At 40.8% G+C, this 26,651-nt stretch overlaps 1 protein-coding gene across 5 annotated transcripts in view; it reads left to right on the top strand.

Moving 5' to 3' along the window:
• PDE1C (phosphodiesterase 1C) overlaps window positions 1-26,651 on the top strand; it is a 426,361-nt gene that overhangs the window by 154,685 nt on the left and 245,025 nt on the right. The gene's annotated exons all lie outside the window — the stretch shown is intronic.

Below are 26,651 nucleotides of genomic sequence, written 5' to 3' on the forward strand. Positions count from 1 at the left end.
GCTGTGGCCAATGGCATCCTTCTTATGGAGGAACAGTCCACAGAGACTTCAGGTTCCTGCAGGTCCTGCTCTGTATTGATATGCACGTCTTTGTGCTCAGATTAAGATAAAGCAATGAATGTACCTTGTCTGTGGGCTGTTCTTCTGTGTTAGTTGTGGGCTGCCTGCCATCATTTCCAATTAATGTAACTTAGGTTAGGATGTTAGGTCTTCGGAGAGTTGCCAGCTGCAACCCTCAGCTGGGCACACCAGTTGTAGTTTTTCCTTGACTTCTGAAACTCATTGATCTGATGAGGTATTTACTTGGCTATATGTTAGTGTATCACAAGGGCAGGGAATAGATAAGTGCAACAGGGTAGGTCAGGGATGGAATTCTCAGGGCTGAATTTCCTGACTTTTATAAGGTAAAACCAGAAGCCTACTGTTATTGCCATGCAGTTTTAGTCTGTCTGATACGTGTGCTCACGCTGCACCATTATTGATATGCACAGGTGGTTAAATAGTAAGCAAGCTGTCTTGCCTTTGCAGTGGGCACCCACTTGCAGTTGGCATATGTGTGGCACTTGTCTTGTTGAGCACGTATTTAATAGATGAGCAGTTATCTCTGGTGCCTGTTATTTCTGAAGAGTATTGTCCCATGAAGTTTGACAAGCTTAGAAGGCTTCAGGAAACTATATTTCTGATGATTGTGCTGGGTGTGTATTTATGGCTCCTAACAGCTGCTTGTGACAGAAACAGGACTCCTCATGTTCAAACAGGAGGTTTGTACTCGCCTCTTTGCAGTACATGCCTAATCTACAAGGCTCTTCTTCATTCAAATCTGTCTCGCCCAGCAAGGGGCTCTAACATCTTTTACTGATAAATTGCTTAGAAGTCGATAAAACTGGCAATCTGTAATTAACTCCATCTCATCTGTGCCCTTCCATGGCCATTTGCTAACAATACTCTGGTTGGTAAATACAGCCTTGTGCTCCTCACAAAGGATGTCCATCAATATTAAACAGGGCTTATAAAGGACAATGGCCATGACAGAACTGAAAACCTGATTTTGAAACATGGCCTCTGATTTTACACTTACACTTTTTCTGTGGGTGTGAATAATTCTGGGTGCATTTTTTAACTTAGATGTCTAATTAGTGGACTGTGCACTCAGATCTAATAATCAGATCTATAATTGCTGTACAGGCTGGCTGCAATTATGTGTGTGGGGAAAATGAGGAGAGGAGTTGAGGTATTTGACTGTTTTTGATGGCGCTTTGATGGTGCAGATCATCAGCTGATGTAAATCCAGAAGAGTTCCATTAGATTCGGAGTAGTTGTGCTGATTTGTACCAGAAGAGGATGGAGTCTGAAGAATTTTTCAATGATGGTTTTTGCTGTGAATGTGCAAAAAATAAAACCTTGATTTCTAGCTGACACGGTATTACCAACATCAACACTATCTGCCTCTCAGCACTGCAGAGGAATCGGGAAAAAATGGAGATTAATCCTCTTCCCTGCAGCCAGGATTACAGTGCTAAACTGATGGAGTTAGAGACTTATTATGAATCTATTATAATACTTTCCCATGCTGTTAAAGAGGAAATTATAGAGTAACCATCCCTGAATCAGGACTCTCATGGGATGCTCTACCTTCCCTTCCTCTCATTTCCCTGATCCTCCGATATAATTTAATTTTGAAACTAGACTTAGAATCTGAAGGGAAAATATAAAAATGCATTGTATAGATGTTGGTGATCCTTTAAAACTAACCAATTGCACCTAAGGTATAGATAAAGTACTTCCCTCAACTTACTTTAGGAAGTATCTTGAATACTGCAAATATTGAGGTGGTCTTATTGGCTATACTTATTCAAGATCTAATTTTGCTTCTGTTGAAGTAAGTTTTGTGAAACTGACTTCAGTAAGAGAAGATTCCTTCCATGAGTTAAAGGGAAGTTTGCAAGTAAGTGCCACCATTCTATGTATCTATTTGTCTTATCTATACAGACAGGTATGTGTTCTACAGTATTTTTAGGTTTTCATCTTTAAAAATGCCACATACAGAAAAGCTGGTTCTCCCACTGACAGTACTCTGGCCTGCCTCGTTTTCATTTACATAGCCCAAGTAAGCAGTAAAACAGAGAGCTCCCTTTCATTCCTGAAATGTTCCTACACAGTGGGCTTTGTCCCCAGATATTTTAGCTGGCAGCAGATTGGGGAGATTAAAAAAGCCCCTCAGAAAGCACCATTTTGTTAGCAAATGTGTAAATTAGTCAGTTTCTCAAGTGGAAAATATGAATATGCTAATTCCTTTCCGGAGGTGATAAAGGCACTCCTGCTATCTTTGGTCTTGGTTTCAATCTTCCTGAATCTCCTGAGAGTCTGGGTTTAAACTAAGGCCCTGTTCATCTTGGGAACAGAACTGTGCTAGCTCCAAACATATTTAAACACAGTTGTTGCTAACAGGGTTCTAGTATGGCTTAGAATCATAGAATCATAGAATATCAGGGTTGGAAGGGACCTCAGGAGGTCATCTAGTCCAACCCCCTGCTCAAAGCAGGACCAATCCCCAACTAAATCATCCCAGCCAGGGCTTTGTCACGCCTGACCTTAAAAATATCTAAGGAAGGAGATTCCACCACCTCCCTACGTAACCCATCCCAGTGTTTCACCACCCTCCTAGTGAAAAAGTTTTTCCTAATATCCAACCTAAACCTCCCCCACTGCAACTTGAGACCATTACTCCTTGTTCTGTCATCAGCTACCACTGAGAACAGTCTAGATCCATCCTCTTTGGAACCCCCTTTCAGGTAGTTGAAAGCAGCTATCAAATCTCCCCTCATTCTTCTCTACTGCAGACTAAACAATCCCAGTTCCCTCAGCCTCTCCTCATAAGTCATGTGTTCCAGTCCCCTAATCATTTTTGTTGCCCTCCTCTGGACTCTCTCCAATTTTTCCACATCCTTGTAGTGTGGGGCCCAAAACTGGACACAGTACTCCAGATGAGGCCTCACCAATGTCGAATAGAGGGGAACGATCACGTCCCTCGATCTGCTGGCCATGCCCCTACATATACATCCGAAAATGCCATTGGCCTTCTTGGCAACAAGGGCACACTGTTGACTCATATCCAGCTTCTCGTCCACTGTAACCCCTAGGTCCTTTTCTGCAGAACTGCTGCCAAGCCATTTGGTCCCTAGTCTGTTGCGGTGCATGGGATTCTTCCGTCCTAAGTGCAGGACTCTGCACTTGTCCTTGTTGAACCTCATCAGATTTCTTTTGGCCCAATCCTCTAATTTGTCTAGGGCCCTCTGTATCCTATCCCTACCCTCCAGCGTATCTACCTCTCCTCCCAGTTTAGTGTCATCTGCAAACTTGCTGAAGGTGCAATCCACACCATCCTCCAGATCATTTATGAAGATATTGAACAAAACCGGCCTGAGGACCGACCCTTGGGGCACTCCACTTGATACCGGCTGCCAACTAGACATGGAGCCATTGATCACTACCCGTTGAACCCGACAATCTAGCCAACTTTCTATCCACCTTATAGTCCATTCATCCAGCCCATACTTCTTTAACTTGCTGGCAAGAATACTGTGGGAGACTGTGTCAAAAGCTTTGCTAAAGTCAAGGAACAACACGTCCACCGCTTTCCCCTCATCCACAGAGCCAGTTATCTCGTCATAGAAGGCAATTAGCTTAGTCAGGCATGACTTGCCCTTGGTGAATCCATGCTGACTGTTCCTGATCACTTTCCTCTCCTCTAAGTGCTTCAGAATTGATTCCTTGAGGACCTGCTCCATGATTTTTACAGGGACCGAGGTGAGGCTGACTGGCCTGTAGTTCCCAGGATCTTCCTCCTTCCCTTTTTTAAAGATGGGCACTACATTAGCCTTTTTCCAGTCGTCCGGGACTTCCCCCGATCGCCATGAGTTTTCAAAGATAATGGCCAATGGCTCTGCAATCATATCCGCCAACTCCTTTAGCACTCTCGGATGCAGCGCATCTGGCCCCATGGACTTGTGCTCGTCCAGCTTTTCTAAATAGTCCCGAACCACTTCTTTCTCCACAGAGGGCTGGGTCACCTCCTCCCCATGCTGTGCTGCCCAGTGCAGTAGTCTGGGAGCTGACCTTGTTCGTGAAGACAGAGGCAAAAAAAGCATTGTGTACATTAGCTTTTTCCACATCCTCTGTCACTAGGTTGCCTCCCTCACTCAGTAAGGGGCCCACACTTTCCTTAGCTTTCTTCTTGTTGCTAACATACCTGAAGAAACCCTTCTTGTTACTCTTAACATCTCTTGCTAGCTGCAACTCCAGGTGTGATTTGGCCTTCCTGATTTCACTCCTGCATGCCTGAGCAATATCTTTATACTCTTCCCTGGTCATTTGTCCAATTTTCCACTTCTTGTAAGCTTCTTTTTTGTGTTTAAGATCAGCAAGGATTTCACTGTTAAGCCAAGCTGGTCGCCTACCATATTTACCATTCTTTCTACACATCGGGATGGTTTGTCCCTGTAACCTCAATAAGGATTCTTTAAAATACAGCCAGCTCTCCTGGACTCCTTTCCCCCTCATGTTATTCTCCCAGGGGATCCTGCCCATCAGTTCCCTGAGGGAGTCAAAGTCTGCTTTTCTGAAGTCCAGGGCCCGTATTCTGCTGCTCTCCTTTCTTCCCTGTGTCAGGATCCTGAACTCGACCATCTCATGGTCACTGCCTCCCAGGTTCCCATCCACTTTAGCTTCCCCTACTAATTCTTCCCGGTTTGTGAGCAGCAGGTCAAGAAGAGCTCTGCCCCTAGCTGGTTCCTCCAGCACATTAGGCTTCCCTAATGAATGTGGACAGGGATTGTCTGTCTGCAGACCTTGTCATGAAACCACACTATAGGCCTCTTATACCTGATCCAGATTTCCTCTGTATCCCAATTTCCCATTGAACACAGGAGTTCGGGGTGCACAGGGAACAGAGGACTGAACCCATATTCGGTTCATCTATAGGACAGCTTGAGTACCTGTGATTCTCCAAAGAACAAGTAGTCCTTATTGGTTAGGGAATGAATGTGTTATATTTGCTAGCAACAACTGTATTGAGACATGATTTGGGGTCTCCTCATGCTGAGCTTTACCTTGGTTGAGTTCTCCGTGTGAATAAGGACAACTCACCTGAGTTAAATTTTTCCAGGATTGGGCCCTTTGTTGGCACAGTCCTGTTGGTAGTGTGGACAAGGCCCAAAAGTTTACCACTAGGCCAGTGCACAATGTGAGAGGACAGAAGTCTACTTCATGCTTTCTGGAATGTTATCTCCGAAGGAACAGAGGAAGTGAGAGACTCTCAGAGCAGTTTTCTCTGATGAATGAAAAAGGGACGGGAGGAAATATTTTTAATGAATAAGTAAAAGCACAGCAGCTTTGGGAGAAGTTAATTAAAAAGAAGTGTTTGGAGGCATAGTAGTTCAATAGAATGTGATAAATTTTGCTTCAACCCTCAGTCAGTTTTATTCCCTCATGTCTTTTTATATGAATCTTAAATCAATAAATGACCCCTGTAGGTAACAATAAGAGAGGAAGACTGTGTTTCACATGAAAATGTTGACTAAGAAACACCGTAGTTTTTTTTCCATAATCACAAAAAAGCTTTTACTCTTCTGGTAGTGGTGCAAATGAATCATGTCTACACTCTAAGAAGCAATTATTTATTCCCACAGTTTAAAAACAAACACACATAAAACGTACTGTGGAGTATAAGAAAGGGGCTCCTTTTGTAAACATTAAACTGAATGCTTTTTAAATATCAGTGCTGTATATCTGGGTGGTAAAGCTCACAATCTTGCACAGAAAGCAGGGATATGAAAAAGGTATTTTGGGAAGATAAATTTAAACCCCTGGCTCAAGGGGAAATTAAGGATCTCTTTATGGAATGTTCTAAACAAAACAAAACAAAACACTATGCTGAGATGGGAGTCCATACATGCTGAGACCACTGAAATAAAAAGGAGGGAGTGGGACGGAAGGAGGGAGAAGGGAGGAAGTAGGTGAGGGGAGAGCACTGAAAAATTCAGTGTTTTTTTAATTTTTAAAGGCAATGAGGCCAGCTCATCCCCTAATCTGCCAGCTTTTGGTGGATTCAGGCACTGTGTTAAAACCAACTCAGCTTTTAAAAGGATTTGAAAGGGTTTTTTCTTCCTGAAATTCATATTGATTATTCCTAGTCAGTTTTCCTGTCTCATTCTGTCAAAAATTTACACCAATCCTGATCTCTGTAACACTAAAACCATTTGGCTTTTTCTGCTGTCTAGTGGGGGATGAGTCGAGACCCAACTGCTCACATCAGGACTGACCTAATAAAACACTAACAGTTGTGAAACGTGTCTGCTCAGATTTGAATCTCCATCAAAATGCTGGAGATTTGGGTAAATCAGAGGTTTCATAGGGGGGTTGGATTTTTTTTCTTTTGGATTCACAAGGCTGTTCCCAATCTCATGAAGCACTGCTATAAATACTAGAAGGAGTAACTTCATTGAGGTCTATGTAGTTAATAGGGGTAAAATTAGTATGAGGCTCACAGTCTCTGGAGTGTGTGTGTGTTAAACTATTTTCAAAGTAATTTAGTGCGCGTGAAAGGCCATATATCCTTAGGGCAGAAAAAAGCATGGCCAATGCCAGTGGAGAAGTTCCCCCATAATACCCTGGAGATGTGCGTCAACTCCGAAAGTTTCATCCTGGGGTTACTAAAAGCAAGTCTCTGTGCCCACTCTACTCCTGGCCTCAGCAGACACTTGCCCACTAGTCTTTTGCATTCATAAAAGAAAAATGTATGCATGAAAAGTGGATTCATTTGGAATGTGTCTTTGTATTTAAGCAAAATTAAAGCCATGAAGGAGACAAAGGGTGAAATCCTGGCTTTGCTGATGTCAATGACAAAACTCCCATGGACTTCACTGTGGCCAGGATTTCACCCAGAATGTAGAAAATCCAAGTTGTGGCTCTCAGAGAATTACCAAGCACTGCAGGTTGCTTGTTACTGCCTTTTTAACTTGCTCCTGGCAAACTCTGGAATTCAGCCATTGGCCCAGATAAGGGGAAGTTAGGTGGTGCACCTCCTTAGGGGGAGCTCTTCCCAAGCTGCCAAGTGCATCCTACCCCTCTCTTGTCTTTCTCTGGGATGACATGTGGTCCTGGGTGGGTGAAGTCCCTGTGTACTCATGAATGCAGGGACTGGCATGCAGGGGGAGAGGGTCCTTGTACCCCATCACTAGTGGACCCATGTTAGAGCTTGTCACACTCCATCTCAGAGAGAGAGACAGAGCAAAGAATGGGTTTATTAAGGGGTGTGTGTATGTATATATATATATATATATAGAGAGAGAGAGACCTAAAATGTGGTGTGTGCCACGTTTTTCCTATATTGCTGTGTTATGTTGCTATTAATGTGACACCACAAATGGATATTGCTAGGTCTGTGGCATCACATCAGTAGTAAAGTGATTTGTTACACTCATGGGGTCAGGTTTCAGAGTAAGAGCCGTGTTAGTCTGTATTCGCAAAAAGAAAAGGAGTACTTGTGGCACCTTAGAGACTAACCAATGAAGTGAGTTGTAGCTCACGAAAGCTTATGCTCAAATACATTGGTTAGTCTCTAAGGTGCCACAAGTACTCCTTTTCATCATGGGGTCAGACACTATATATGCACAAAACTCCCATTAGAGTCAGAGAGCTGCCTGGCATATATCCGACGGTTCTGCTTGGCACAATTCTATGGCACAAAATCTTGACTCAAATTTGAATGGCTAAGGCTGTATTATGGGCTTTAGCCATAGTGCTGGTTTGCAGTGGACCCCACCAGAGTGAGAGGAACATGTCTTGTAGAGTAGCAGGCAGAGCATAGGGAACAGGAGAACAGCATAAACTCTCATGCCTGGCTGACCAATTTAGATGGGTGGTACAAGAGAGGCTCAGATCCTACCTCTTCCTTTACCCCTTCTGGGGTGACTTGTCCCCTAGGGTTCACTAACAGGGAGTGGTCCTTGTTTTTTGGTGAGAACAGACTGCAGTTCTTGCTGGTCCCTCCTGCACAGAGGAACAAATGAGGCAGCCTTTCCTCCACATACCCGCCCGCACTCGGGCTGAACGCAGTGTGGCCCAGAGAACTCAGATTTCTTGGATTGGTTTGAAAAGTGAAAGGAGACTAAGTTGGGAGAGAAGGAATCTGGAGATCACATACAGCAGAGCAAACAGATTCACAGAAGAGGATGAGGAAGGAGATTGAAGTTTATTGTAAAAAAGGAAAAATAGAAGTGTAGCCATTCCTGCTTGTTTTCCCTTATCACCTTATCTAAACATTTCTTAGGTTTGTTTAACTTTAAGCATATGATACATAAAAGCGTATGACACACACAGCATATTTACACACATGGGGTAAGATTTCCAAAAGTGCTTGAGAGACTTAGGAGCACAAGTCCCAGCTGGGTGCTATGCAGTTTGAATCCTCCCTTAAAGGCCATGGCATAGCAGCAGAACTAAAGACAAGAGTAGCTGTCACAGCTCTAACATGGGGAAAGGGCAACAGGAGCTATCTAAGTATTTCTCTTTCTAGCTTAAGTTTTTGAAAGCACCTAGCACTGTGGTATCTAATAGAGGTAGGTGCAAACCTAAATAAATAAATAAAAAATTGGATGAAACTTTTTTTCACCAAAAAATGCAGATTTGGGTTGACTTGAAACATTTTGTGAGTTCACGTTGAATTTGCCAAATTGTTTCAGTCAAAAACTCCAAGACAACCCCCCCAAATTCTGAAAAAGTTGAAGTTTTTGTTTTTTGTTTTTACTTTCAGTTAATCAGAAAATTCAAATAAAATGTATTGGGGGGGTCAATCCAAAATGATTCGCCTTCCCAATTTCTCGGTTCAGTGACTGAACCAAAAAATCCGTTGTTTTCAGGGCTCCAGTATGTAAGTGGTTGTAGAACAGTTAATGATAGCACTTAACATGCCCTAAAGTATTGTCACAGTCCTCAGCATGATTGTTGGAAGGCTTTTTTTTCCTGCACTCATTCATCCTTCCCTTTTTCTTTCCTTCTATATTACTCCCCTCCACTCTCCCTAACCTCTCCACCTACGTAGTAGTGGATTCTCAACTCCTCGATGACAGTCTATGGGGAGCCATACTGAGCCAGAAACATGCAATGCAGGAGCGTGGAGATGTGCAGTGCAGCTCCTATCTGGTCTCCTTAACTCTGCCGTCGTCCCCTCCTCAGTGGAACTGTTTCTGTACTATTCTAGGAGGGTCATCCAATGAGAAGAGGGCAGAATTTATCCTGTTGTTCTGTGGGGGAAGAAATGATATATAATACAATTGTTTTAATGTTTTAAATGGTGAAGATACATTGACACGGTATCTGTGTTAACAAGCCAGAGGTGTATGTAATTGGTGAGGTCAGAAACATTAGTGGAGCTTCTTTTCCTCTGCCAGGGGCCACTGCTGGGTGTCTTAAAGGCCCAGTCCTCTGCATCCTGCTCACGTAGAGTCTCATGAAAATGGTTGTGAACACACACAGAGAGTAAACACTGTTTATGAGAAATGTGCATATTGTCTTTTCACAAGCAAGATATTTAATATTTGGTTTGTTAATTAGAAGCACTGCCAGAGCAACACCAGAAAGCTCCTCACTGCACAAAGTAACGTCACTGAAAACATTGGATAATGTATTTGTAGCTGTTAGTAAATGCCCTGAGCAGGGGTTTTTGAGCATTGTTTTGGAAAGGGAACACTGCATCTTTGTACAGCAATTTTTTCACCCCAGCTTTAGGTTTGTTGAAAAGTAATCCGAGTGTTTCAGCCTGTAACCCAGAGTCAGGGGAGGGGCTGGCACAAACATGAGATTTAAAATTCTGCGTCATACCAGCTGTCTAGTAGCAGACAGTGGGGGTGGGGGTGGGTGTTTGTGTGGGGGGGAACAATAACAAGCAACAGTTTGATAGATTTACTAGAGCTTAGGGCAAGATGCAGATTTGTTTTGTGACTTTGCATATAGTGCTGGACTGGGTTGATGTAATTCCAATCCATGTTTCCTGTCTTGATATTTAATCCAGGTTATGAATGACTCTTTCCCTGCCAACATCTTGCATTCTGTAACTAATCGCCAAACCACCCTGACTGAAACAAAACTGGACAGCTGCCTGTTTGCCTCCATGGGATTTTCAAAGTGCTAATGTCACATAGTGTCTTTGATTGAAAATTGTAATCCATACCCTTTCATTTAATTAAAGTATGTTAACCTTGTAGCCCTACTGGCTGGAACAAGATTCCAGCAAAGCATGATTTGTTTGCTTTGAACATACATGATACATACATGTTGTCATTGTTTGTTCCACAAAGATTCTTTTCATCTCATTTTCAGCAAGACTATTCCCTCTTACATTGCTTGTCGATATGACATGTTTTCATAACAGTTCTTTTAGTAGGAAAGTAAACAGGATACAACGAACAGGAAAGATTGCGTATATGGTCCCGTTATTTAAAACCTTGTAATAGCAAGGAATCAACCTTACTCTCTGTGTTGCCATGTGAACACAACGTGCAACACATCTATCAGGATCTACACAGAATGCCAGGGAAATGTAGCCCCCACCCCCACGCTTATTCCACACAAAGTTTAATAGTCTATTTCAATGGGAGAGGTCGCAGAGTATGCGTGATCGGGTACCACCCATCCTGTATTTTGAGGGTCATCTCTTTTTTGGTGCCAAATGTTCCACAAGTGTATCCAATAGCCAGCTACTAAGAAGCATTTGATCAGATAAAAAGTATGTTTTCAAACAGGAATCATGCAAAGGATCACACACTGTGGTAAAATGTTATCCCCCCTACCCCCCACACAATGAATAAAACATATAGGGAACTACTTCTTTAAAACTAAGTTCTGTTCCATACTTTTCACACCCTTGGCCTTTATTTCCTTAAAAGGTAGGTTCCTTTCAATGTGTATGTATAATACATAGTACGTACATATGTGTACTGTATAAACATACCTTTAGTTCATCCTTTTTGTCTCCAGTGTGAGAGAGAATATTTGCTTATAGTATACCAACATAGGTAAAGATCAATAGACCATATTATTTTCAAAGGGCCAAATCCTAACAAAATAACTCTATTTTGCCTAGGTTTTACTTAATTCTTTTTCAGATAAATCCACACTAATTTAAATGGAAGTTTGCCTATGTAAGGTCTGCGTGAAAACTGAGTGAAAACAGAATAAGGACTTCAGGATTTGGCCCATGCAGGCAGCTGTTGTTATAACAAAATGTTAAGCATAATCGAAAGCAGGCATAGTTCTCAGAGTCCTGATCTGCACAGAATCTACAAAATTTGGGCCAGGTTTTTGAGTAGTCATAAGCACTCACAGCTTCCGTTGTCATCCCATTCAGTTCTTAAAAAAAAAAAAAAAGGTAAATTCAAAAATATCATGCCCATTGTATATTTACTTCAAACTTGCCATCTTTTTGGTTTGGTCTCATGGATAGTTCAGATAACAAAAAAAATGTAGCCCTCATTTTGCTCCTTAAGCCTGGCTGTGTTTCTAGGTCTTTCCTACAGAGACCTCTCTCTCACCAACAATCCTCTCCCATCTTCCTTACATTCATGGTGGTTAGTGAGCCAAAACTGCCATAGAGAGTCAGCAGAAATAAATCAGTATCTCCCTGCAGGGTGCCAACACCGGCTATGTCAAGGGAGGAACCCTGCTCCAAGACCTTATGTTGTCTTGCTAATACCTCTCTGTTCATGGATACACATAATATCTGATACAGGCTGTAAGGGATGCTTCACGTTCTCTCTCCATGTTATACAACATAATAACATAATTATTAAAGACACAATTATTTATTGATAAACTAATAGGTAAAGCTGGTAAAAAAATGGAGAAAATTTTCTGTGGAAAGCTTCAAGAATAATGAAAACTTTTTTGTGTGTGGTTTTTTTTTTTAATTTGCAGGAGGTTTTATTAAAAAATTGAACATTTTGTTCATTTCTGAAAGGTGGAAAAACTCTATTTTTGTGTGATTTTCAGTTTTCATTGAAAAACTGGATTTTTTTTTAAATATACACAAAAATGTTTGGAAAAAAGACCTTTGACCAGCTCTAGTAATGAGTGTAGTTTAGTCACTGTGGGGCTGACCCAAATGTCACTGAAGTTAATAGGAGTCTTTACATGAAAGGGGCTTTGAATTAGGCTCATAGGGTTTAATCCTGCTCTCATTGAAATAAATAGTAAAACTCCCTCAGACAGCAAGGGGAGCATAACTGGGCCTATTATTTGCATGCAGAAGTGTAGTTGAATGCCCTTCATACCACAATATTTTTTATTTAAAAAGTCTAAATAAATAAGATATGGCTCAAACAGGTATAATAGAAATATAATATTTAGTTAGTTAATAATGGATAAGTTACAGTCAGTCACTGATTTTAACCATATAGATTTTTTTTCCCTTTAAGTGAATTCTGATTGTTTGCTGTTATAACAATACAGGATGGGTCAGAATCATCTGTGGTGTAACTCCATAGACTCTAATGAGGGGCTTTATGAGGTGGTTTAACTTAATAAATTACATGTAGTAATTTTTCATGTTTTTGGTATAAATTGATGGCTGTTATGTTTTTCATCTGCTATTTACATGTGCACATTTTGTAAAAATTAAACTAATCTAAATCAGTACAATCATCATATCAAACCATATTTATGCATGTATGCATATTTATGTCAGTTGAAAATAAAATACCTTTACCTGGTTGATACTAATATTCAATCTACAGTCAGTTTTTCAGATAACATGTTATATTTATATGGGGTCCTAGCCAACGCTCATTGAAGTGAATTGAAAATCTTTCCGTTGAGTTCAGCGGGCACAGAATCAGGCCCATAATGTCCATCATTCTGAAAGATCCAAAAAGCATTTTGCAAATTGTTTACAATAGGGATCCATCTCCTGCCAGTAGAAATGCAGGTACCTCTGGGATGAACAGTAGAAGCCATTCTGCACAAACAAGGCTGCTGATAATGTGTTTAATACAAGGAGAACAGAAAAAGAACCATTCCAGTTGATACTACAGGTAGAATTTGGGTAAACTGATTATATTCAGAATATCCATGTGGATAGTTGATCATTACACAACAGTTAACACCTCTTCTATTGCAAAAGGTTCTAAAAAGGTAGACATAGCCGCAAAATGGGCAGCTATTAATCATTCAGCCATGCCAGCCACTATCAGTTTTGTTTAATAAACTTATTCTTGTTTTATTACACAGCCAACTCAGTGCTGCTATACTGAAGTAAAGTGTAGGTCTTCAGCTGTTCTAACAGGCTGTTCTGTACTTTGTCTCTTTGGAGGCAGCAAACTTAAAAACTTCTGTGAGTGTCTTTAGGAAAAGGGACTGGACACTGCAGAAAGACATCTCCTAGAGAACTCAGGAATTGGGGCGCACTGATTGTTCCCTTCAAGGCAAGGTTTGGACTGGCAGAGTCCTGAAGAGTTTGCTGACAAGGCAGACAAGCTGGTATGCTTGGCACACAGACATATAGGTTAGCAGCAGCAAACCTCACTGTTATTGAGGCAGTAACACAGCGGCTTACAATTCTGTGTGATCGAAGCAAGACATCACATGGAGGAAGATATCTTGCTCTTGGAAAATTTGGTGGCCTCAGTGAATTGTTAAGATAGGTTCAGTGCCCCCAGAAGCATTAAGCTGAAATTTGAATACTGGTGGCCAAATTATAGTCCAGGTTATATGATTTCATTTTTAAATTTGATGTATACATTTTTATTAATATAGGCTGTAGTACTTTGATGTATATACATAATTAATCTTGCTGTGATGACGCTCGAATTGATATGCAATTCATTCAGCATATTGAAGTGATTGGGAGAGGAGATTTCAGTTTATTTAAATAATCCTATTGGTTTGTAGTGAGTATGCAGCCATCTATGTCAAGAGATAGACAAATGTAAATTTTAAACAAATATGTCAACCCCCCCTTTTTAAATAACAATGTATTTTTTTATTCACCTTGCACTCTTCTCTTCACAATTTTCTTCTGCCTTTACTACTTCTGAACAATACGTAGTGATCGTTAACTAATGAAAATGTATATTACACTGACAGTGCCCCATCTTCGCTTTCAGGGCTACAACCATCTCCAGGATATGTGTTAACTCCCTTAACTTAATTGGAGTTACACCTGGATTATATTTGGTCCAACAGTCTTCCTCTTTCTTACTCTTTCCCCCTTTGCTTTCGGTATTTCAGAGGATCTGGTAGTAAAGACTGGTATATCCATTACAGCTGGGTGAATAACTGATTATTTGATTCATGGTGGTTCTGAATAAAAAAAGTCAGGTTTGGGTTGAACCAAATCCATTTTTTTTTCAGAATTGTTGGTAAATAGTCTGATTTGGGTTGAATTAACATTGTGTCGGGTCTGAAACACTGAGGTACTGGGAATTTTGAAAGGGCTAGATTTACAAAAGAAGAGGGGGAGGAGGTGGCAGTGGCCTCTTGTACTTTTTTAGCCCATGGTTAGGATACTTGGGTTCAATTCCCATCCTTTGCCTGATAAGAAGCAGGGATTTGAACTTGTCTCCCCTCTCCCCAGAGAGTGCCCGAGGCATTGGGCTATGGATATTCTGGATTCTCTCTCAGTCTCTCCTGTTGATGCTGTTCCATTTTATATAAAATACTTGAATAGTCCATTGGGCCAGAGAGAGAATTTGAGACTGACTCGATAGCCCAGTGGTTAGGGCACTCACCTGGGAGATCTAAGTTCCAGTCCCTGCTCCAATGACCATTCAATTTATATTATACAATGTAGCCCAGCCTTCAACAGGATAAATTGAGATAGACCCATCCTAGAATAGTCTATGGGCTGATGGTTGGGACAGTCTTGTGGGAGATCCAAGTTCAAATCCCTACTCCACATCAGGCAGAGGATGGAATTGAATCTGGGTTCCCTGCATGGATGAATCCCCTAACCATGGGCTAAAAGTTATAAAGGGGGCTATTCCCTCTCCACTATTTTGTGACTATAGCCTGATTCTTTTTTTGGCTAAAACTATTCTTCAGATTGGCATCAAACTTGAAAATAGTTTGTGTTTGACCAAAACTGCATTTTTTGGTGAATAAACTATTCGTCCAAAAATTGTAACCCAGCTCTAGTTTACAATATATTTTAGTAACACATCATTGGAAGAAGCTGGAGGTGGTGGTGTCCCTGACTCTCACCCACCTATTTTGCCAGACATAAATTGCTCTTCTCAATTTCAGCTTGTTAAAATATTAAACCTATTTATAACAACCTTACCATAGGACCTATTGTAACAGTAGAAGCCCAGTTCTGGCAGTGCAGAAAAGCATAGATCCAACAAAGTCTTTCATACTATGTGGTGGAATTTATAATACAGCAGCACCTCATTATCTCTCATGGTTGCTGAATGATCTGTTCAGATGAGCCTATATAGAGAGGCAATGATGAATGGCTGTGTTTTGCCTGAGCTGAGAACACGACAGGACTCTAATATAAAAACAGACATTATTGGGTGTCTGTGTTAATGGGTGATTAAGTTCCCACTGTTATCTTAAATGTGTTAATTAAGACACTTTTAAATATAAAAGGAAAAGGAGCACTCTGACCCATGAAATAATCCATTTAAATTATTTCCATGCAGAAACCAGACATTGGATGGTTGTGTTTCTGCTGGAAAAGTGGCTTTGTAAAAAGGTACCTTCTTAAACAACAGGCATGCTCCTTCTGTGTATTTAGAGCCAGATCTGCTGACTCTAGTGATAAAAATAAGTTGTCACTGCCTTCCTTGCTTGCTAGCAATGCAGAACCAGCCCAGTGGAGAGAAGATAATGAACTGGATTATTTTCTGGCTCATGCATCATTATCCAAATTATTATCAAAGGTGCAATTTGCCAAGTCCCCAATTTTAACCTCACTTACTCTGAAGACTATGAGGCTGCACAGGTGTAACTGAGTGCAGGACTGGGGCCTGCAAGATTGTTATTACTGGTAATGATACATGAGCAGGAAATAACATTGCTTGACTTTTAGATCCCATGGTGAGTTTGTGGGGCTCACAGTTAGAGAAAAGCAACCTATTAATTGCAAATTTGCTTAGTTTATTTAATCAGTCATTGAGATTCAGTAAATATGGAACCCCACAATGCCAATTTTGGAGTCACTGTTCAGAGTGAAACGTCACCTAAGTGATTCAGATTATTCTTTAGAAACTGTGTAGGAGTGAAGGAGCAATTCATTTAGCTAACTAAGATTCTGAGTTGTGTGGTTTTGTGGGAAAAAACCTACATGGTTAGCAGAGCTACTTAGCCTTACTTTTCCCCCCACTCAGTCAATTTAACTACTTTTCCCAGTGGGCCAACATATGGAAATGTGGTTATCTGAGATAAACACACTCCTTGTGTGTTGCCAGCATGTGGGCCTGGATGCACAAAAGCAGTTAGGTGTTGTGACACTGATGGTCACAGTGCCTAACTTTTAGGTGCCTAGAAAATCACTGTGATTCATAAAGTCTGAGTTAGGTATCTTAGACCACAGTCCATAAAAGCCAGCATGCTAGGCAGTAGCTGCCTAAACTAGCCAATGGGAGATGCTGACCAGAGGGGCGTGTGCTCAACTCCACCCAACTTATGGAGATAAGTAGAGCCCTGTGGTTTTTGCAAATGTGAGATAACACAAAATAAAATGGAAAAACAATTAAAACAACAAACTCACCCTGCAGTGGCAGCTCTTACGGCTCCTGTCTTCCTTCTGGGTACTGTGATCTGGCACTCGCAGCACCACTCAGGTTTGGCCCAGCTGCCACTCTTGTCAAATTTGAGTGAGTGGCATTGTGACCTGGTAATGGTGTGTAACAGAACAAGACAATCCTGTTGACCCTGGAATGGGTCATTTATTTCTTAGAGAAAGTCTCAGGAAAAGGACAAAGACTTTGCCCAACGTTTTTTTGTCCTTCCTTGAGTTACGGCTCAAGTACATATGTCCTAACTGCTGGGTTACCAGAGGGTTATTAAAGGAAGCTTTCCTACTGCTATATATGTTTTCTCTAGGAAGCCACCCAGCTTTAGTGGCTAGCTGATGGTCAGCATTCTTTCAAAGTGCACATAGACTAGTAGATCCAGATCTTGCTCCAACTTTTTAAACACTGTTTTACTTGATTTCTGAAAGAAAAGAAAGAATTCAAAATTAAGTTACGTTTATATAGTGTCTTTCATTCAAAGGATTCCAAAGCACCACTGAAATACAGCCATCTCTGGAATGGAAGAGAGAGGAGCGAACCAAACTGTGGACAGTACTGAGAGAAGGAGAAAATAAAGTAGTGCTGATTAAGTAGCCGTGCTTCGTAATCTCTTTGTGAACCAGAGTCTGGGAATGTTATTTTATCTCCAGTAGATCTTTAATTCTACCTACCCAAGTCACTATTACCACTACCAATATTGATCCATTTATCACTTAGAGGAATCTGTCTTTTATATTTACATTTTTTTCCTTGTTACTAAAAGAGAATTACTATTTGGAACCTTTACTGGTAGTCTTGGTAAAGGTCAATAAATGTATGTACGTGGAGACTGAGCAGTATCACACTTCTAGAATTGTTTTTTCCATGCAAGAGTTGAGCTACATTGACAACTAGTGTGGTGAAATATGTATTGCCACCATCTGTGCTGTAACTTTTCTGCTAACAGGGATTTTCAGTCTGCAGAGTTCTTTTCCAGCTCCTTTCACCATCACTAAAACTTAAATACTCTCTAAGGATACACATAATAAGGATAAAATTGTTTACAGGTATATATTACAGTCCTGCAGGATTCGTTAATGTAACATCACCTACAGAAAAGTTAGACTCAGGAGACCACACGTAGGTAATGTAATGAATGTGGCTGCCTAGGTCTTCACGGTCATCAAGAGGGAATAGAACTGCAGACTTTGTGTTCCCAAAGCATGGCCCCCAAAAGCATGAGATAAAGGAAAACTGTCATTAACTACAGCAGTGTTAGGACTTACACCAATTAGGCCAATCATAAGGGAGCAAAGTGATGAGGCATATTTCAACATCACTGTACTTTACAGTAGGTAGTACCGGTTATTCATGCTGAAAATAATTCATGTTTTTATCTGCAGGAAGAATGTTTTGGGAATCTAGGATCCCAACAAATAAACACTGCGATGATTAAAATTTGTCTACTAGTATCTCCTCCTTCAGAACAGTACCAGAGAAACCACCTTGGTGAACTTCATGAAGTTCTCTGCTGAGAGAAAGGCTATATGTGATAACCTTTGTAACCACCAGTGTGAGACTTGACCAGTCAGATTTGTTTGTTACAAAACTTTCTATCAGCTATGCCTGCAGCACACCTTTAAAATGAATGTTCTGTGGATATTAGGGTTCTTACACAGTCTCGTTGCCATTGAGATACTATTCAATACAGGTTAGGTAGTCATGGATTTTGATTCTGGTCCAAACCTGGAACACTTTGTATGTTCTTAATATAACACACTGTAGGACCCCGCTGATCAATAATGCTTGATGAGATGTACAAGCCAGTGACAGGTATGTTTGTTTTATTATATACCTGTATGGGGAGAGTTATACAGGTGACATAATATATCCATGAAAAGGTGCTGGATTGCCATAGCTGGATACTGAAGTCTCTCTATCTGCAGGAGAGATACAGCATGGACAGTGGCAATGTAGGAATGCTAGCAATGTGCCTAAACCATGATTTGGAATAATAAAAAATAATCACTTATGAGCGGGTAAATCATCCAAAATGCCTATTCTGTCCTTGGACTCTCAGTTTGCAAAGGTCTGTACAGAGCCTTTCATTTTGCTTCTGCATTGCCTTGGTATGAAATTTGCCTTATCTGTTCAGAAGTAGGGATAGTGAAGCAACTGGCTCAGTTGATACATTGACTTTATTTCATTTGCTTCAGAGGCTTTATTGTAGCCATCCCCCATTTTGTTCTGCTCTGATATAATCTTTTTGCAGATGAATCACCCTTTTCCATTGGCAGCTTCATGTATTATAACTGAGTCTGCCCTTGCACTGCTCTGAGGCTTCTGTAACAACATTGGCTTTGGCGGAGTTACTCATGACTTACGCAGATTTAAATAAAAGTAATAGAGGGTCCACTGAGTCTGAGTCTTAATTTCATTCAGTATGAAAAAAAAATATCAGCTTCTGCTAGTATGTTCTTTAACATAAGTTAAGAGCGGTTTATTGTAGTAATGCATTCCACAATAGATGGATTTACATTAATAGCACTTGCTGAATGGGATCCTTATATCCCTTTGCCAGAGCACCCGTCCAAGGAGAAGGGAAGCTGAATTCAAGTCAAATCCTTATTAACCCAGACCTGGCAGAGCCCCTGAAACCTATCATAGGCCATCAGCATAGGATGTACAACAAGAATGAATGCAGCATCAGTCATGATTAAGGCTACATTTATATCATGGCGGTCATGGAAGTCACAGAATCCATGACTTCCAGAGACCTCCCTGACATTCTCTGCTTTAGCCCCTGGGGCTGCAGGACTCTGGAGCTGCCAGTGACAGGTAACAGTGACAGGTAGCAGACTCCTGAGGGGGCCTTCCTCAGGGTCCCAGCGATGGTGGGGAGATACCTCAGGCGAGTGGCTGAGGGTGTCCCATTTTCTCTTTGGGAAATATGGTCACCCTGCAACTCCCAGCCACCATGGTGGCGGGGGAACCCAGGGAGCCTCAACAGCAAAAGTCACAGACAGATCATGGCTTCTGTGAATTTTTGTTTATTGCCCTTGACCTGTCTGTGACTTTTACAAAAAATAAACATGACATAATCTTAGTCATGACTGCCTTCACTAGCCTGCTGTCATTCTGGTTACCTTTGTTTGTAGAAAGAGAGGTTCTTGTGAGTTTCTACTGAACAGCTATCTGTTACAAGGTTTATCCCAATACCAAAATTTATACTCCGGACAGAATTCTCTGCCCCTGGAGGCACAGAATTCATGTGGCTTGCATATTTCTGTGGCCCCCCTTGTCCCCCGCATAGAAAAATGCAAAAGAAATTTGCAGGGGGACACGCGCTTCTTCCCTGGCATCGCAGACAGTGCATCTGTTCCAGCGTGCCTGGAGCAGCCTCAGAGATGCAAATCACTGTGGGGGGAGGGGGACTGGGTGTGCATGCCTGTGGGGGAAATGTTGATTACCATCAGGAGGGCAGGGCTGGCCAACAAGCAAGACAGACTGTCCCTCTCACTTGCCACTGGGGCTTGCTGGGCATGGAGGCGGGTGGGTCTTGTTATTATGCAGAAGGAAGGCTCTGTCCCCAAGGCAGCAATGTAGCAGCCTGCCTGCCTAGTAACATGTGCGTAACTTTTTGAGAATTGAAAAAACACTTAAATATTAGTGTCATGTTACAAAATTGTTTGTTTTTAAATTAAAGAAAATAGCTTTTTAAAAAAAAAAAAAAAAAGCAACCCACATTTTGTTAATGTTGCTGTTAATGGTTAATTGATCTCATTCCCTGAGGCAGAAATGTAGCAGCCTGCCTGCATAGTAACATTTTTAATGTTCCTGTTGTTAGTTAACTCTTCCCATTCTCAGTCAATTCCCCTAGGACCATAAAACCTGTAAAAGTTTTAAGGCCCCTACATTGCCAGAGTGATGTAAAGCCCTATAAATGACAGTAAGGGAATCAGCTAAGAAGATCTATGTGCTTTCTCACTTTTTTCCTGTGCCAAAGTGGCAGAATGGGGTTAGATTACAGCTCAGGATTTATTTTACTTACCCATTTAAAAAAGAGGACTTTGAGGGCAAATAATACATTTACCAAGCAGTCAATAAAATGTCAGGATAATCAAAACCAAGCACTTCCCAAAGTACTCAGTCAGGTCCAGGACAATGATTAGCAAAACTGTATGACTTCCATGTGTGAAAGTCTGAGCAATTTAAAATGACATTCTCCTTTTTTTTTCTTTTTTTTTTTTCTGTTTAGTGTTCTGTAATGTAATTTAAATGAAAATCTAGGATTATAACTGGATGCAGGGTATTAGTTACCAAGTGTTTGTAACTTAACTTTCATGTGTTAAGGAAATGCTGAATAGTTATTGTGACTTTTTTGTGTATTGTAGTTTAAATAACTTACCAAAAAATTGAAACTGGTGTGATTATATTGCGTTATTTTGACAAATAAAATGTGCAGAATTTTGCAGAATTTTTAATTTTGAGGCACAGAATTTTAAATTTTTTGACACAGAATCCCCCAAGGAGTAAGTTTAATTTAGTTCCAACATTCTCCTTTCAGATCAGATTCCTCCTGTAATGAGATTAATTTGGTAGCCCGTCCCACCCTTCCCTACGTGTAGGCAAATGAGACAACTGCAGAGGGAGCTGCTGTTCATTCCTGACCATTTCTGCTTGCTAACTCAAGGTAGTCTTTCAGTGTGTAAGCTCACATGAATATTGATGATTCTAGTCGCTAGTGGATTCTGAGAATGTTTTCAAAGGAGTCTTAAATCAGCCTCTAATTTATGACTTGTGCTATTGTGTGTCCTAACTACCTGATCTTATGTGGGAAGCAAGTGCAAACAGGTAGATGTCTAAATTCTCTTATTTTTGATTGCATATTAGAGGCTGTTTTTGAAAACTTAGCTTTAAAGTGTCAATTCCTTCCCCGAGCAGCTTTGATGATCAGCAGCAACAGACTTTGTTTTTGTAACACTGGATGGAAATGCAGGCATACCATAAATTTATTGCTATATGCCTGCAGCTGTTGGTGGCACACAGTTTTTTTCTTTTCTTTTAAAGACAAGCATGCATGCATTAGTGATACTGAGCCTGTAAACAGCTGTTCCTTTAACTACATTGTTTTCACCCATACCATGCAAATTACATATCTATAAACAAAATCAGTAACTTGGTTTGCATATGTAAAGTGACTGTAATGGGAGTGCAGGTGTGGAAATTACACCACCAATACAGAATAATGCTCTTTGAAAATCAGGCAACCTTCCCTTTCCTAACACTGTTACCTATGATACTGCAAGGTTTTCTAGTGCAGTGGTTTTCAACCTTTTTTAGAATCATAGACTTTAAGGTCAGAAGGGACCATTATGATCGTCCAGTCTGACCTCCTGCACAACGCAGGCCACAGAATCTCACCCACCCACTCCTGTAACAAACCCCTAACCTATGTCTGAGCTATTGAAGTCTTCAAATCATGGTTTAAAGACTTCAAGGTGCAGAGAATCCTCCAGCAAGTGACCCATGCCCCACGCTGCAGAGGAAGGCAAAAAACCCCCAGGGCCTCTGCCAATCTGCCCTGGAGGAAAATTCCTTCCCGACCCCAAATATGGCGATCAGCTAAACCCTGAGCATGTGGGCAAGACTCACCAGCCAGACTCCCAGGAAAGAATTCTCTGTCGTAACTCAGATCCCACCCCATCTAACATCCCATCACAGGCCATTGGGCATATTTACCGCTAATAGTCAAAGATCAATTACTTGCCAAAATTAGGCTATCCCATCATACCATCCCCTCCATAAACTTATCAAACTTAGTCTTGAAGCCAGATATGTCTTTTGCCTCCACTGCTTCCCTTGGAAGGCTATTCCAGAACTTCACTCCTCTGATGGTTAGAAACCTTCATCTAATTTCAAGTCTAAACTTTCTGATGACCAGTTTATATCCATTTGTTCTTGTGTCCACATCGGTACTGAACTTAAATAATTCTTCTCCCTCCGTGGTATTTATCCCTCTGATATATTTATAGAGAGCAATCATATCTCCTCTTAGCCTTCTTTTGGTTAGGCTAAACAAGCCAACCTCTTTGAGTCTCCTTTCATAAGACTGGTTTTCCATTCCTCGGATCATCCTAGTAGCCCTTCTCTGTACGTGTTCCAGTTTGAATTCATCTTTCCTAAACATGGGAGACCAGAACTGCACACAATATCGCAGATGTAATATTGGTCTCACCAGGTCCTTGTATAATGGCACTAACACCTCCTTATCTCTACTGGAAATACCTTGCCTGATGCATCCCAAGACCGCATTAGCTTTTTTCATGGCCATATCCCATTGGCGGCTCATAGGCATCCTGTGATCAACCAATATTCCGAGGTCCTTCTCCTCCTCTGTTACTTCTAAGTGATGCTTCCTCATTTTATAACAAAAATTCTTATTAATCCCTAAATGCATGACCTTGCACTTTTCACTATTAAATTTCATCCTAATACTATTATTCCAGTTTACAAGGTCATTCAGATCTTCCTGTATGATATCCTGGTCCTTCTCTGTATTGGCAATACCTCCCAGCTTTGTGTCATCCACAAACTTTATTAGCACATTCCCGCTTTTTGTGCCAAGGTCAGTAATAAAAAGATTAAATAAGATTGGTCCCAAAAACGATCTCTGAGGAACTCCACTAGTAACCTCCTTCCAGCCTGACAGTTCACCTTTCAGTGTGACCCATTGTAGTCTCTCCTTTAACCAGTTTTTTATCCACCTTTCAATTTTCATATTGATCCCCATCTTTTCCAATTTAGCTAATAATTCCCCATGTGGAACCGTATCAAATGCCTTCCTGAAATTGAGGTAAATTAGATCCACTGTGTTTCCTTTGTCTAAAAAATCTGTCACCTTCTCAAAGAAGGAGATCAGGTTGGTTTGACAGAATCTACCTTTTGTAAAACCGTGTTGTATTTTGTCCCAATTACCATTGATCTCAATGTCCTTAACTACTTTCTCCTTCACATTTTTTTCCAAGACCTTGCATACTACAGATGTCAAACTAACAGGCCTGTAGTTACCTGGATCACATTTTTTCCTTTCTTAAAAATAGGAACTATGTTAGCAATTCTCCAGTCATATAGTACAATCCCTGAGTTTACAGATTTATTAAAAATTTTTGCTAATGGGCTTGCAATATCATGTCCTAGTTCCTTTAATATTTTTGGATGAAGATTATCTGGACCCCCCGATTTAGTCCCATTAAGCTGTTCAAGTTTGGCTTCTACCTCAGATGTGGTAATATCTACCTCCATATCCTCATTCCCATTTGTCGTCCTATCATTATCCCTAAGGTCCTCATTAGCCTCATTAAAGACTGAGGCAAAGTATTTGTTTAGATATTGGGCCATGCCTAGATTATCCTTAACCTCCACTCCATCCTCAGTGTTTAGCGGTCCCACTTCTTCTTTCTTTGTTTTCTTCTTATTTATATGGCTATTATACTATTGGTTTTAATTCCCTTTGCAAGGTCCAAATCTACATGGTTTTTGGCCTTTCTCACTTTATCCCACCATGTTCTGACCTCAATAAGGTCACTTTCCTTGCTAATCCATCCCATCTTCCACTCTTTGTAGGCTTTCTGCTTTTTCTTAATCACCTCTCTGAGATGCTTGCTCATCCAGCTTGGTCTACAACTCCTGCCTATGAATTTCCCCCCCTTTCTTGGGTTGCAGGCTTCTGATAGTTTCTGCAACTTTGACATGAAGTAATTCCAGTCCTCCTCCGCCTTTATATCCATAAGTTCTTCAGTCCAATCCACTTCCCTAATTAATTTCCTTAATTTTTTAAAGTTAGCCCTTTTGAAATCAAAAGCCCTAGTCACAGATCTATTTTTCAGAGTAGCAGCTGTGTTAGTCTGTATCCGCAAAAAGAAAAGGAGTACTTGTGGCACCTTAGAGACGAACAAATTTATTTGATCATAAGCTTTCGTGAGCTACAGCTCACTTCATGGGATGCATGTAGCTCACGAAAGCTTATGCTCAGATATATTTGTTCGTCTCTAAGGTGCCACAAGTACTCCTTTTCTTTTTGCAGATCTATTTTTGTTTATCCTTCCATTTAGTTTGAACTGAATTAGCTCATGATCGCTCGAACTAAGGTTGTCCCCTACAACCATTGCTTCTATGATGTCCTCACTACTCACCAAAACCAAATCTAAAATGGCATCCCCTCTTGTTGGTTCAGCAACTACTTGGTGAAGGAATCCATCAGCTATTGCATCCAGGAAAATCTGAGCCCTATTTATTATTATTACTAGCACTTGTCCTCCAGTCTATATCTGGGAAGTTAAAGTCTCCCATGATCACACAATTCCCATTAGTATTTACTTCATTAAAAACATTAAAGAGGTCTCTGTTCATATCCAGATCGGATCCCGGAGGTCTATAGCACACCCCAAGCACTATCCTAGAGAAGGCTCTAGTAGCTTTCTTCCCCAATGTGATTTTTGCCCTGATAGACTCTCTTATCCATTCCATCACTTCTTATTTCTTTCCAGTCTACCTCATCACTGATATACAGTGCTACTCCACCACCTTTGCCTTTATTTCTGTCTTTCCTAAACAGCACATACTCTTCAATACCTGTAGTCCAGTCATGACTACTATTCCACCATGTTTCTGTTATCCCGATAATATCTTGTTTCACTTCCTGCACCAGTAACTCTAGTTCCTCCATTTTGTTACCTAGGCTCCTTGCATTAGAGTACAAACATCTTAATTTTTGCTGTTTGGCCTCACTCACATTCTTTACCCGATTAGGCACAGACATTCTACTGCCAGTATCACCTATTAGGCTGGTATGTACACTACCCTTCCTCCTTATGTCCATTCCTCTATCCACGGCTGTAGCCTTTCTTACTTCGTTTTCTTTCCTCTCAATGTTAAAATCCAGTGTGGAGATTACCTGGACATCTCCCAACCATCTCCCCCAGATTCCTAGTTTAAAGATCTCTTAATCAGTTGTGCCAGCCTCCATCCTAGAAGTCTATTTCCTTCCTTACTCAGGTGAAGTCCATCCCAAGAGAACAGTCCTCTGTCCATGAATGCTTCGCAGCGGCCATACATCCCAAAGCCCTCCTTATAGCACCAGTGCCTGAGCCATCTGTTGAGCATCATAATCTTGTCACACCTTTGTTGCCCTCATTTGTGGACCCTGAAAAAATTTCTAATGAAGGTGTAGACCCCTTTGGAAATCTTAGTCATAGTCTGCAGACCCCCCAGGGGTCCGTGGACCACAGGTTGAAAACCACTGTTCTAATGCAATATACTGATCTCAGATGAAAGAGTGCTGTGTGAGTCTTTTTTAATGATAGAAATCTACAAGTGAGTAGAAAAGTGAAATGTGAGTCAAATGCAAACAGCACCATAATGTAGGTCCATCTCTGTTAAAGAAATTAAAATTAGAGCTGGCTGGAAAACTTGGAAGGAACAGTTTTCGGTTGGAAAATGCAGTTGAAATCAAAATACCTTGTGAAATCATGTAATTTTGTCTAAATGTTGTCGTGAAGTAAAAAGTTCTGATAGTGTTAAAACAGGATGTTTCAACATTTTCTGAACAAACTGTTTTGATGTTTTTCCTTTCTAAATGACTTTTCATTTAGAATTTTAAATTGTCTTAAATTAAATTAAATGTTTCAGTTGATCTGAAATGAATTTTTTAAAAAGTTTCTTTCACAGAAAATTTTGAAACTTTGGGTTTCTGTTCTGAATTGGATTGAAAACAAATTTTGGAATCTCAAAATCCTCCATGAAACAGAAATTCCGTTTTCTGCCCAGCTCTAATTAAAATTAGTGCTGTAGTGTTAGGTAACTTCAAGTGACTTTGAGCTT

This window comes from Natator depressus, chromosome 2 (genome assembly GCF_965152275.1).
Source record: "Natator depressus isolate rNatDep1 chromosome 2, rNatDep2.hap1, whole genome shotgun sequence".
NCBI classification, from domain to species: Eukaryota; Metazoa; Chordata; order Testudines; family Cheloniidae; genus Natator; species Natator depressus.